This window comes from Microtus pennsylvanicus, chromosome Y (assembly GCF_037038515.1).
Source record: "Microtus pennsylvanicus isolate mMicPen1 chromosome Y, mMicPen1.hap1, whole genome shotgun sequence".
Lineage (NCBI taxonomy): Eukaryota > Metazoa > Chordata > Mammalia > Rodentia > Cricetidae > Microtus > Microtus pennsylvanicus.
The window spans coordinates 34,042,682-34,056,604 of NC_134602.1; positions in this window are offsets into that span (position 1 = coordinate 34,042,682).

Genomic DNA, 13,923 nt, shown 5'->3' on the forward strand with positions numbered 1-13,923 from the left:
CAAACTTGATGAAATACACAGAAGGTTTGTTGGGAACTTGGCAAATAATTTTACCTATCTCTTGGGTTCTATCTTTTTTGTTGTACTGCACTCTTTTGCCCTGCAAGGAATCCCTGCCTAATTCCAAAGTCACCTCTACTGGAGGACATTCAGGCGTGATGTGGAGGTTGCCTTCAATGGAATCATCATGATGGTGGTAAAGGTACAGGACCGGATCATTCTCGTTGACAATGTAGAAACAGGTCGTTATGGTCTGCACCTCATCTGGGACCACGCCACTCCACTCTTCCTTAGAGCCTGGCATGATGTGGAGGTTGCCTTCCAGGTAGTCATCCAGGAGGTGGTAAATGTACAAGACCGGATCTTTCTTGTAGGTAATATAAAACCAGGTCTTCATGATTGGCAACTCTTCTAGGACCATCCCGTTCCAGTCATTCTTAGAGCCATTTGTGCCCATGAATGTATGTTTCACTGCTCTGCCAACTATGGTGTTTGAGAGATGAGTGTCTGTCACCTGAGGAAATGGCACATTGTTAGGCAGGATCTTCAGGTTTAAAATCCTTTCATCACTATGAAGCTCCAAGCCATAGACACAATCAATCCCATCATATTTCAACAAATAGAGAGAGGGATATGTTGGCAGTTGATCTAGAATGATGGCTTTCCAATGGGTGACTGGTTCATTGGCTTCCTTATGGCCATGAGAAATTCTGCGGCCAACAATATTCTCCAGGGCCTCAAAAGGCTTACTAAGTTTTTGCTTCTGGAGCGATGGCCCATACTTCTTCTGGAGATGTGGCATGCCACTCATACTAAGAGGCATCTTCATCATGGCGGGAGACTTTCTGAGATAGGCCACAGCACTCCTGTTCCACTGTCTCTTGGCTCTGTTTCTGTGCTTGGGCTTCATAGCTGCCAATCTCTGCATAGGAAGAACTCTTCAGATTAAATCAGACACAAAGTGGTTTCCTCCACCATAAGTGCCTGCAAGGATAAGAAGGTGAGGATGTGAGGTCAAGGCTCTTTTCAGGAATAACTTTGGAGCAGGTGAAAAAGGCAGGGCTGAATAGATTTGGATACCTAAATGGAATATGTTCTTAAGAAATTAATAGGAAAATTATCAAACTCTTGTCTACAGCTCAGTATATGTGTATCAGAGACATATTCCTGCTGCAAAATGCAATTGACCTCTACTGAGAAACCTACTTCCTGACTTACTATATCAATGAGAGAGGAAGCTATGCCTATACCTAAAGTGAGAAAGAAATATCTGAACAGATGGCAAAGGATTCAAAGAACAGCCACTCCTCTCCTTACCACTCAAGCTACTGGTTAGTTGGCTGATCTATAACCACCTGCCCAAGGTCATGGCACTCCAGTCCACTGGCTCTCTCTATTGTGTCTCCTGATCCAGATCCAGGTTGATTACATAAAGATATTCTGTATCTTCATTAGAGAAGTGAGTACTGGGAGTCAAACTGCCAAAAGAAAGAAACATTAATCTGTGCAACAGCACCTATTAGAAATAATAATCTTTTAAAACACATATGTACAAATAGGATCTTTGCCATTTAAGTGGACTGAGGAATTGGACATTTTTAGCAAAGATAGAGTGGGGAGAATACCTGATATTAACCGTCCCCCAGCTATCAAATATAGGAGCTGTTAACGACATAAATTTTGGACCCAGAGCAGATTTGAAAGAAACCTTTCTTTGACTACAGAGGTCCTAGTTGCTTCCTAAACATATTTACCAAAAGAAAATATCTTGGCTCTCTAGATTCCAACTTCTGGAAATTCGGTTGAACAGTTGTGGAGCCCAAGAGCTGAACTGACCTCCTCAGCCACCGTGAAGATAGTAAGCCCACCTTCACAGAAGACCAGTGCTTCATGTGGAACAGAGTTGCCACCCCCAACCAAAGCTTTGTGACATCATCAAGGCTCTACTTATGTCATAAAACTCCTCCTAGCCAGGTTTCTTCCCTACTAACCCCCAGAAATATCCAGCATACAGGTCCTAAAATGCTGCTCATACAGCCCCATGAAGACCCAAAATAAAAACCCCAATCTTCTTCCCAATTACTTGAGTCATATTTTCCAAGTAACTCAACCCCTTTATGTGTTTTTTTTTTTTCTGTAAAATAATTTTTGGTCTGAATCAACAACTCACATGAATGTTTTTTTTTTCCTAGCTCCAATGTCCTCATTGCTTATTTTCTATTGATTTTTCCATTACTTCATAATAATAATTATCAAACTTTCCACTTCTCTTCCTCCTCCCACATTCTTCTTGCTCCTCAAATAAACCTCTCCACTCAAACACTAGTCCAAATAGATGGCAGGGTACTTTGAGCTGTGGGAAGTCCAAGCCCACCCTTCATCCATCCAGATTTAGCAAGGTATGCATCCACAAAAAATATGATCACAAAAAGCCAGTGTATGATATGCAGACAATTGCAAGTGCCATTATCTTTGGCTTCTCCGTCTGCCCCAATTGTCAGCCACATTCAGAGCTTCCAGTTTGATCCCATGTTCTTTCATTCCCAGGTCACTGGATTAGTTGAAATCCCCTTAGTTCAGGCACAGTGTCTCATAGTGTGGACCAAGCCCTTATATTCCTGACATCCTTGCTCTTTTTCTCCATCCATCTGCTCTTCCACTGGAGCTTGGAAGCTCCATCTAGTTTTCTGATTTTGACCCTGACTTGATCTCCATCATTTGCCAAACAAAAGTTCCATGGTGGTTTTCAAGATAGTCAGTCATCAGTCTGACTATGGGACAAGGCACACATAGTTCCTAGGGACATGTCACAGTGCAGTCAACTTCTCCTCCCTGCTTAAGTACCTAGAGAGGGTCACCCTATGGCCTTCTGAGAACCACTCGAGAGATATCGATCTTGACATCCCCAGAATGGCCCCATAAATTGAGATATCATCAGTGTATGTGCATTAACTTGTCTGTGTTTGTGTGTGTGTATTTAAATCACAATAACAAATGGATTGTAATATTGAAGTTTCTTCTCATTTTGAGAAGAATATTTGCTACAGAAACACTCTCACAGTAATAGTGAGAGTGTAAACTATCTAAGAAAGGAGAAATAACTGGAGGAATCCCCCAGGATTTAGGCTCAGTGTCCCAGGAATTACGCCCAAGGAAAGTCAATGAACTCAGTGATGGAAGATAAAACCCAGCCTAAATAAAACACTAAATCATTTAGGTGGAACATGAGATACTCTTACAACAGTTACAAGAGGTCTAAAATGCCTGGACTGGAACATAAGATGAACACAATGACGTGGAGCTGAGAGTGCATGTCAAAACTGATTGGATCTGGAAAAAATTATGTAAGCATACCAAGGAAACCACCAGTGGGACAAAACCCTAAGAAATCTGTATGACAACATATCATGTTGAACATAATGAGATTTATAGACAAAGGAAAGATCTCAATTATGTCATTGTCACACAGGTGATGATGAACCAGTTCCATCGTAGAGTGACTCCCTGCTGTATTTAAGATAACCTGTCAATTCTGTCTAGTCAGTTACAAGGAAATTTGCATTAATTGCACAGATTAACTATCAGCATCATTTACTGCACAATCAAAGGCAAGGCAAAGAAATCATAGACATGTTGTTGAATGCTGATGATTTTATTGGGAGTTTTGATGGGTTTTTTTCTTAAAGGGAAATCATCGGTGACTCTCATGCATGAAGCACATCCTTTCTCTGTGATGTTTCCTGAATAGCCACTGAGATACCAGCCCATTGAGTTGTGGTCTCTCTCTCTTTTACAAAGCAACTTCTACCTTCAGCTTGATCTCTTGCTTGAGCTTCCCTTCCGGCTACTAGGCTCCTTTTCTGATCCTGCAGAGGGCTTTTGTAAGGGATTGTGATCTCTAAGTTTTTCCCCTTTCAAGAACTAATCATTCTATTAATCACAATTCTAAACTGCTGTGGGAGTTTGTTTGTGACTTATGCCTTCACATGTGATACAAGCGACCTGTGTGTATAGGGTCTTCTCTCTGTTCATGTGGGGAAGGCATGGCAGCAGGAGTAGATGGCTGCTCATTCTCTGTAAGGAAATCAGTAAACAGTGGGCACCAAGTACAAGGATGTCCTGAAATATTAAGTCTTGTCCTTTCAAGGCCCCAAAGCCTCCAGCTAGGTTCAGGGTCACGACAATCTCCAAAACCCACCGAGCATGAAGTATTCAGAACCAGAAGCCTGTGTGTGCCATATCACATAAATTCATCGTGAGTACACCAATCTGTTTTTTTTTTCAATTCTAAATTATTTTGTCCCATCAGAACGATCTATATTACCAATTAACCAAATTTGCTGCATCTTTGGTGTCCTAGAATTGCTTTAAATTGTTGCTGGGACAGTCTTACAAACCTTCCTGTGCTGTTATGAGACCTTAATGGGACAGCACTTATTTCAGAAATCAAAGGCAGTTGGGTTCAATCCTATGGTTAGCTGTTAGCTAGACACTGGAAGGATGGATTTGACTAAGAAAGGGAGACAGCATACATGGAGGCAGGTAACCTTTCCTTTGCAAAATCACCCATTTTGAGGCCTTACTTCAGGCTCTTCTCTTCTCCTAATCTTGGTTTTTTTATTAGTTTAGGAGAAGAATTAAAACTCCTTTTACAGTATCTGTGAACCTGAATGAGTTAAGTATATGTGACCAACTTGATGTCTGCCTGTCTGTCAACAGGGCCAGAGTTCAGGGGCATCTGATGCATAGCACAGGAATTTCAGCCATCAATCTCTGGTCCACCTAACTCTACAGCATTAGAGTTGTCATGGTTGCTCATCTGATCTTCCTCATATGATCTCCATCCACAGAGATGTCAGAAAAATCCTCCACTGAGAGTGCAAGTTCTTTACAAATGAAAGATTATACAAAAGAAGACACATGGGGGATTTATATGGGCAAGCTGTTGAAAGGATAAAGTGACAGAAGAAGTTTATTGATTAATTAAAGAAAGAATCCGCTTCAGCTGATAGGTTAGAACATAGGTAGGTGGAGTAAACAAAATAGAATGCCGGGAAGAAGAGGTAGTGAGCTCAGAGAAGCCATGCTCCCCTCTCCCCGGCAGATGCCATAGCTCTGCTCTCTGAGGCAGATGTCGATGCAGCCAGCCACCATGTCAGACATGCTGAATTTTTCCTGGTAAGTGCACCTCATTATACTACACTGATTATTAGAAATGGGTTAAAATGCTGAGTCTAGTGGGCCAGCAGTGTTTAAAAGAATACAGTTTTTGTGTATTTATTTCAGGCATAACCTTCATGCGGTCGTGGTGCTGGGGACACAGCCTCGCTGCTCAAATAACTACAGAATGGCTTGCAGCCTTGTGGACAACTGAATCCACTGAAAGCCTGAGAATGCTTGGGAAAGTGTAAAGCATGTTTTCTTGGTAGCAGCGATTTCTCGGTCTGCTCTGCTTGCTAGAAGAAAGCAAGGGCTCTCATCTAAAAGAGGCTTGCTGACTCAGCTTCAGCTGCAAAACCCTGCAACCCTTAAGAGGTCCTGCCGTAAAACATTTAAATGGTGTTGATAAAAGCCAACTGAATGCTTGTATGTTTTCAGCAATAGCAGGAAAAAAAACTGTGTTGTTTTAAAATGCCGGCTTTCTGGGCCATCCTGCCTGGGCAAACTCTGACTGTTTGAGGAAGGAGGGCCAGCTACAGAAAGAGGGCTTGAGTGTTGTCTGTTGCAGCCTCTTTGATGGCAAGGACCTTGAAACACTGTAGACTTGTGGCACTGAATGCGGCTCTGTTCGGTACCTCAGCCACAAGGTTGGAATGGCAGAAAGCTAAGGAATGGGCTACATCTGGCCAGCAAAGCCACGGCTTTAGTCCTACTGAGATTGCTTGGTAAATGAAAGATTCATGTGGTCAGAAAAACAGAGAGAGAAATAGAGTAAAGAGAGATTCAAAGACAAAGAAAATTTTTAAATGATTTACAGTGTGTTAAAAATATGTGCAGGCTAAAATTTGAAGTTCTTAAAGTTAAAAAAAGGAAGAGAGTTGTTGGGTGTGGTAGTACACACCTGTCAACCCAACACATGGGAGCCAGAGGGAGATTGACCTCTGTACCTTCATGGTGTGGTAGCACACGCCTTTAATCCCAGTGCCTTGAAGGCAGAGACAAACAGATCTTTGTGAGTTCAATGTGTAGTAGCATACACCTTTAATCCCAATGCCTGAAAGGCAGAGAGAGGCAGATCTCTGAGACTTCAAGGACAGACAGGTATACAGAGTTATTCCAGGTCAAAGATACAGAGAACCTGTCTCAAAAGGCAAAAAATAAAAAGGAAAAATAAACAAAATAGAGGTTAAATTGAAGCACACAAAGATGGAAAATTCACAGCGAATTTTGATATTGTATGCTATTATGCTCTTTTTGAATCATTTGAATTTTGAGGCAGTAGCAATAGCTGCTAAAAGATGTTTCTTTATAAAAGCTGCTGAAATAATCCAACATAGATATTTTGAAAATGCCTTGTCATTGAAATTTGGATCTAAGGACATGATGCTTTGGAAAGGAGTTTCTATTTTGTTTTCACAGAGGGTGATAGTCTGTGGATGCCTCTATCCTAATATGGTAGGATGGACCACGCCCTACTTAAAGGTTGCTGTGAACACCTTTAAAAAATTGCTTCGCTCAACTGCCAACTGAGATAAATCAATAATGATGCCACCATTCAGCAGGAAGCATTTTGGAGAGAAGAAACTGCACCCACGTTCCCAAATATGGCTTATAAACGTTCTTTTACATTTAAAGTGGGATGTGATATAGATATGAATATTTGCATTAGTATAGATTTTGCTTTACTGATAGAGATTTTAGGTCAATTTTGTTATATGTATATGCATTTTTGATCTTAATTAAGGTATTTTGATTGTGTAGTTCATTTAAAAATATAATGTATATAGGTTATTAATGGATAATCATTAATAATAGTCAAGTTTGTAGTCATGTTAGTTAGATTTTCTAGCTACATAGATATATATATTTCAGTTAGATAGGCATTATTCATATCTCTCTAGACTACAAAATAGGCTATTTAATGTTTTAATACCTTAGGGTTTTTCATGACAGTGAGACACTCTACTCTTGGCAGCACATATCTACTTCAGGAAGAAGATGGGCATCACAGAGGATCCTTATGGAGTTTGATAGCCATTTGGGGAAGAAACTGCTCTTGCCTGGATTGTTGCATAAACTGTACACAGAAAACACTCAGAGAGAGGACTACTGAACTTGCCTAAAGGTGAGATGATCTTTTCATGTTCCTGATTCAGGAAAGGGTCAGCAAAACATTCTTCCAGACAAGCAGATAGTGACTGCATTTGAAATTTCCTGCTTCATGGAAATGTCTGCTGGAAACTATGGGCCTGTAGGCTGAGGATGGAAACACCAACGGTACAGAGGAACTTTGGGTGACTGTCCAGGCAGCGAGATGTCTCTGTCATTTCTAGAGTTTGAAAATGGCTTACTTTTTGTTTGCTTAGGTAATACTGTATTATTCTGGAGTCTCTGATGGAGTTGAAGAAGAGATAGATAGTTATAGTTTTCCATTGTTATGATAAAAGATAAAATAGATATAAATATTGTAACTGTAATTCTTGCTTGATAACTGTTTTGTTATATGTAATTTTGCTATGTTAAAGTTAAAGATTCCGTTCTTGTTTAAACAGAAATAGGAGTAATGATGGAGTATAGGTCATTGCTTAATTAAATAAAGAAACTGTTTGGCCTGAAAGGTTAGAACATAGGTGGGTGGAATAAACATAAGAGAATGCTGGGAGGAATAGGAATTGAGCTTAGAGATGCCATGCACCTCTGCCATGGGCAGAAATGGTAGCTCTGCACTCTGAGGCAGATGGCGATACAGCCAGCCACCAGGTCAGACATGCTAAATCTTTCCTTCTAAGCGCACCTCGTGCTGCAACATACATTATTAGACATGGGTTAAGAGGCTGAAAATAATGGGGCAGGCAGTGTTGAAATGAATAGTTTTGTGTTGTTATTTCGGAGCATAACCTTACAAGGCGGCCCCATGGGGATGCAGCCCTGCTGCTCAAATTTCTACAATCAAGGGGGAAATGGAAGAAGGGAAGAAAGAAGAGAGAGAGACAAGGAAGAATGGATGAATTCAATCATTCATTGGAAAAATGAGTGAACCAATGAATGAGGAGACCTAGTAGGAAAAAATGTGCTGCATTCCCTCAGAGAGTCAGGTCAAATTAAGGATTGACAAGGTTTTCCACTAAGGAGGAGGCTTATTCCATTTTACCTTCTTTGTGCTCCAGGCCCAACCACAAGAGTGATGATGAGGACAGGGAGAAGAAGAGGAGAGGGTGTACCAGAATTCCCTGGTACAATTTCTCACCCAAATTGTAGCCAAATCACCTGACCTGGGACAGCTGATCTACATGCTGGACCCTAACTCCCAGTTTGACAACTCTAACATTTTAACCAAGTTTGTGAAGATGAAGGAACCAAAAATAGCCCAGTTACAGGATGGCAGGTTCCTTACAGGATGGGAGTCAGACATCAGTACCATACTGGTATTTGGCGGTTTGATGGGTGTGTGGGGTCTTTGCCAGACTCCACCTAGCATCATGGATTCCCTACTTTACTGATATTATGGAGTACGGTGCATTCATCATATGTGTGCATGTCACACACTAGTGGGCATCATATGTACATGTTTATCCTGTGTGTGGATGAGTGTGTTCATGAGTTTTATAGCCCAAGTACTACAGAACATGATCAATGAAAGGGAACACTGTTTTCCAGATATGGCAGGGCAATTATTTAAATGAACTGACAAGGGTTGGATGGCATGGATAAGACCTATGAGAGTTCAAGGCATACCGAATCCAGGCATGACAAAGTAGGTGGCAGACAGAATTCTGGCAAAACTAAGTAGGTAACTTGATGTCCACCTTACTGGAGAAGAGCAACTGAGCGGAGACACTTTTCACTAAGCAACATGCTCTAGTGGAGATCAAACATCCTTTGACTTACAGCCAGTACGAATTAACCCTTTCATCAAATGAAACCTAATTTTCTCTGATTTTGAGTATACATTTGTGTCCCTTCCTGATTAATCTACTCTTTATCCTCTTAAGTCCCAATACCTCACGCTGATATCGGTCACATCTTTCCATTTGACATGGTTTTCCCTCAAGCTTCATACCGCCCCGAGATCATACAACTTTTTGTCCCCTCTCCACTGCTTCCTTGACAGCCATCTTGTCCTCTACCGCACCACGCATCCCCAGTCCTTTACTCTCCAAGGGGAAAAGACCATAAATCCTGCTTTGTTTTGAGGCATGTATTTCTGTGATGCCCCATCCACCAAACACAATCCATCATTGACCAAATAACACAACATGTTAACAAATTTTTATTCTTTGAGAAAGAATAATCCATTGGAAAAGATACCAGGATTCATAGAAGACCTGAGGTATCTCTGAAAAAACACATTCCCAAAGAGAGCATTAAGTCTGCCCCTCAAAATTTGAGAATTTCACTTTAACAGATCTTCACCAAATCATAGACATAGATATGGAAGTCATTATCAAACTTGATGAAATACACAGAAGGTTTGTTGGGAACTTGGCAAATAATTTTACCTATCTCTTGGGTTCCATCTTTTTTGTTGTACTGCACTCTTTTGCCCTGCAAGGAATCCCTGCCTAATTCCAAAGTCACCTCTACTGGAGGACATTCAGGCGTGATGTGGAGGTTGCCTTCAATGGAATCATCATGATGGTGGTAAAGGTACAGGACCGGATCATTCTCGTTGACAATGTAGAAACAGGTCGTTATGGTCTGCACCTCATCTGGGACCACGCCACTCCACTCTTCCTTAGAGCCTGGCATGATGTGGAGGTTGCCTTCCAGGTAGTCATCCAGGAGGTGGTAAATGTACAAGACCGGATCTTTCTTGTAGGTAATATAAAACCAGGTCTTCATGATTGGCACCTCTTCTAGGACCATCCCGTTCCAGTCATTCTTAGAGCCATTTGTGCCCATGAATGTATGTTTCACTGCTCTGCCAACTATGGTGTTTGAGAGATGAGTGTCTGTCACCTGAGGAAATGGCACATTGTTAGGCAGGATCTTCAGGTTTAAAATCCTTTCATCACTATGAAGCTCCAAGCCATAGACACAATCAATCCCATCATATTTCAACAAATAGAGAGAGGGATATGTTGGCAGTTGATCTAGAATGATGGCTTTCCAATGGGTGACTGGTTCATTGGCTTCCTTATGGCCATGAGAAATTCTGCGGCCAACAATATTCTCCAGGGCCTCAAAAGGCTTACTAAGTTTTTGCTTCTGGAGCGATGGCCCATACTTCTTCTGGAGATGTGGCATGCCACTCATACTAAGAGGCATCTTCATCATGGCGGGAGACTTTCTGAGATAGGCCACAGCACTCCTGTTCCACTGTCTCTTGGCTCTGTTTCTGTGCTTGGGCTTCATAGCTGCCAATCTCTGCATAGGAAGAACTCTTCAGATTAAATCAGACACAAAGTGGTTTCCTCCACCATAAGTGCCTGCAAGGATAAGAAGGTGAGGATGTGAGGTCAAGGCTCTTTTCAGGAATAACTTTGGAGCAGGTGAAAAAGGCAGGGCTGAATAGATTTGGATACCTAAATGGAATATGTTCTTAAGAAATTAATAGGAAAATTATCAAACTCTTGTCTACAGCTCAGTATATGTGTATCAGAGACATATTCCTGCTGCAAAATGCAATTGACCTCTACTGACAAACCTACTTCCTGACTTACTATATCAATGAGAGAGGAAGCTATGCCTATACCTAAAGTGAGAAAGAAATATCTGAACAGATGGCAAAGGATTCAAAGAACAGCCACTCCTCTCCTTACCACTCAAGCTACTGGTTAGTTGGCTGATCTATAACCACCTGCCCAAGGTCATGGCACTCCAGTCCACTGGCTCTCTCTATTGTGTCTCCTGATCCAGATCCAGGTTGATTACATAAAGATATTCTGTATCTTCATTAGAGAAGTGAGTACTGGGAGTCAAACTGCCAAAAGAAAGAAACATTAATCTGTGCAACAGCACCTATTAGAAATAATAATCTTTTAAAACACATATGTACAAATAGGATCTTTGCCATTTAAGTGGACTGAGGAATTGGACATTTTTAGCAAAGATAGAGTGGGGAGAATACCTGATATTAACCGTCCCCCAGCTATCAAATATAGGAGCTGTTAACGACATAAATTTTGGACCCAGAGCAGATTTGAAAGAAACCTTTCTTTGACTACAGAGGTCCTAGTTGCTTCCTAAACATATTTACCAAAAGAAAATATCTTGGCTCTCTAGATTCCAACTTCTGGAAATTCGGTTGAACAGTTGTGGAGCCCAAGAGCTGAACTGACCTCCTCAGCCACCGTGAAGATAGTAAGCCCACCTTCACAGAAGACCAGTGCTTCATGTGGAACAGAGTTGCCACCCCCAACCAAAGCTTTGTGACATCATCAAGGCTCTACTTATGTCATAAAACTCCTCCTAGCCAGGTTTCTTCCCTACTAACCCCCAGAAATATCCAGCATACAGGTCCTAAAATGCTGCTCATACAGCCCCATGAAGACCCAAAATAAAAACCCCAATCTTCTTCCCAATTACTTGAGTCATATTTTCCAAGTAACTCAACCCCTTTATGTGTTTTTTTTTTCTGTAAAATAATTTTTGGTCTGAGTCAACAACTCACATGAATGTTTTTTTTTTCCTAGCTCCAATGTCCTCATTGCTTATTTTCTATTGATTTTTCCATTACTTCATAATAATAATTATCAAACTTTCCACTTCTCTTCCTCCTCCCACATTCTTCTTGCTCCTCAAATAAACCTCTCCACTCAAACACTAGTCCAAATAGATGGCAGGGTACTTTGAGCTGTGGGAAGTCCAAGCCCACCCTTCATCCATCCAGATTTAGCAAGGTATGCATCCACAAAAAATATGATCACAAAAAGCCAGTGTATGATATGCAGACAATTGCAAGTGCCATTATCTTTGGCTTCTCCGTCTGCCCCAATTGTCAGCCACATTCAGAGCTTCCAGTTTGATCCCATGTTCTTTCATTCCCAGGTCACTGGATTAGTTGAAATCCCCTTAGTTCAGGCACAGTGTCTCATAGTGTGGACCAAGCCCTTATATTCCTGACATCCTTGCTCTTTTTCTCCATCCATCTGCTCTTCCACTGGAGCTTGGAAGCTCCATCTAGTTTTCTGATTTTGACCCTGACTTGATCTCCATCATTTGCCAAACAAAAGTTCCATGGTGGTTTTCAAGATAGTCAGTCATCAGTCTGACTATGGGACAAGGCACACATAGTTCCTAGGGACATGTCACAGTGCAGTCAACTTCTCCTCCCTGCTTAAGTACCTAGAGAGGGTCACCCTATGGCCTTCTGAGAACCACTCGAGAGATATCGATCTTGACATCCCCAGAATGGCCCCATAAATTGAGATATCATCAGTGTATGTGCATTAACTTGTCTGTGTTTGTGTGTGTGTATTTAAATCACAATAACAAATGGATTGTAATATTGAAGTTTCTTCTCATTTTGAGAAGAATATTTGCTACAGAAACACTCTCACAGTAATAGTGAGAGTGTAAACTATCTAAGAAAGGAGAAATAACTGGAGGAATCCCCCAGGATTTAGGCTCAGTGTCCCAGGAATTACGCCCAAGGAAAGTCAATGAACTCAGTGATGGAAGATAAAACCCAGCCTAAATAAAACACTAAATCATTTAGGTGGAACATGAGATACTCTTACAACAGTTACAAGAGGTCTAAAATGCCTGGACTGGAACATAAGATGAACACAATGACGTGGAGCTGAGAGTGCATGTCAAAACTGATTGGATCTGGAAAAAATTATGTAAGCATACCAAGGAAACCACCAGTGGGACAAAACCCTAAGAAATCTGTATGACAACATATCATGTTGAACATAATGAGATTTATAGACAAAGGAAAGATCTCAATTATGTCATTGTCACACAGGTGATGATGAACCAGTTCCATCGTAGAGTGACTCCCTGCTGTATTTAAGATAACCTGTCAATTCTGTCTAGTCAGTTACAAGGAAATTTGCATTAATTGCACAGATTAACTATCAGCATCATTTACTGCACAATCAAAGGCAAGGCAAAGAAATCATAGACATGTTGTTGAATGCTGATGATTTTATTGGGAGTTTTGATGGGTTTTTTTCTTAAAGGGAAATCATCGGTGACTCTCATGCATGAAGCACATCCTTTCTCTGTGATGTTTCCTGAATAGCCACTGAGATACCAGCCCATTGAGTTGTGGTCTCTCTCTCTTTTACAAAGCAACTTCTACCTTCAGCTTGATCTCTTGCTTGAGCTTCCCTTCCGGCTACTAGGCTCCTTTTCTGATCCTGCAGAGGGCTTTTGTAAGGGATTGTGATCTCTAAGTTTTTCCCCTTTCAAGAACTAATCATTCTATTAATCACAATTCTAAACTGCTGTGGGAGTTTGTTTGTGACTTATGCCTTCACATGTGATACAAGCGACCTGTGTGTATAGGGTCTTCTCTCTGTTCATGTGGGGAAGGCATGGCAGCAGGAGTAGATGGCTGCTCATTCTCTGTAAGGAAATCAGTAAACAGTGGGCACCAAGTACAAGGATGTCCTGAAATATTAAGTCTTGTCCTTTCAAGGCCCCAAAGCCTCCAGCTAGGTTCAGGGTCCCGACAATCTCCAAAACCCACCGAGCATGAAGTATTCAGAACCAGAAGCCTGTGTGTGCCATATCACATAAATTCATCGTGAGTACAACAATCTGTTTTTTTTTTTTTCAATTCTAAATTATTTTGTCCCATCAGAACGATCT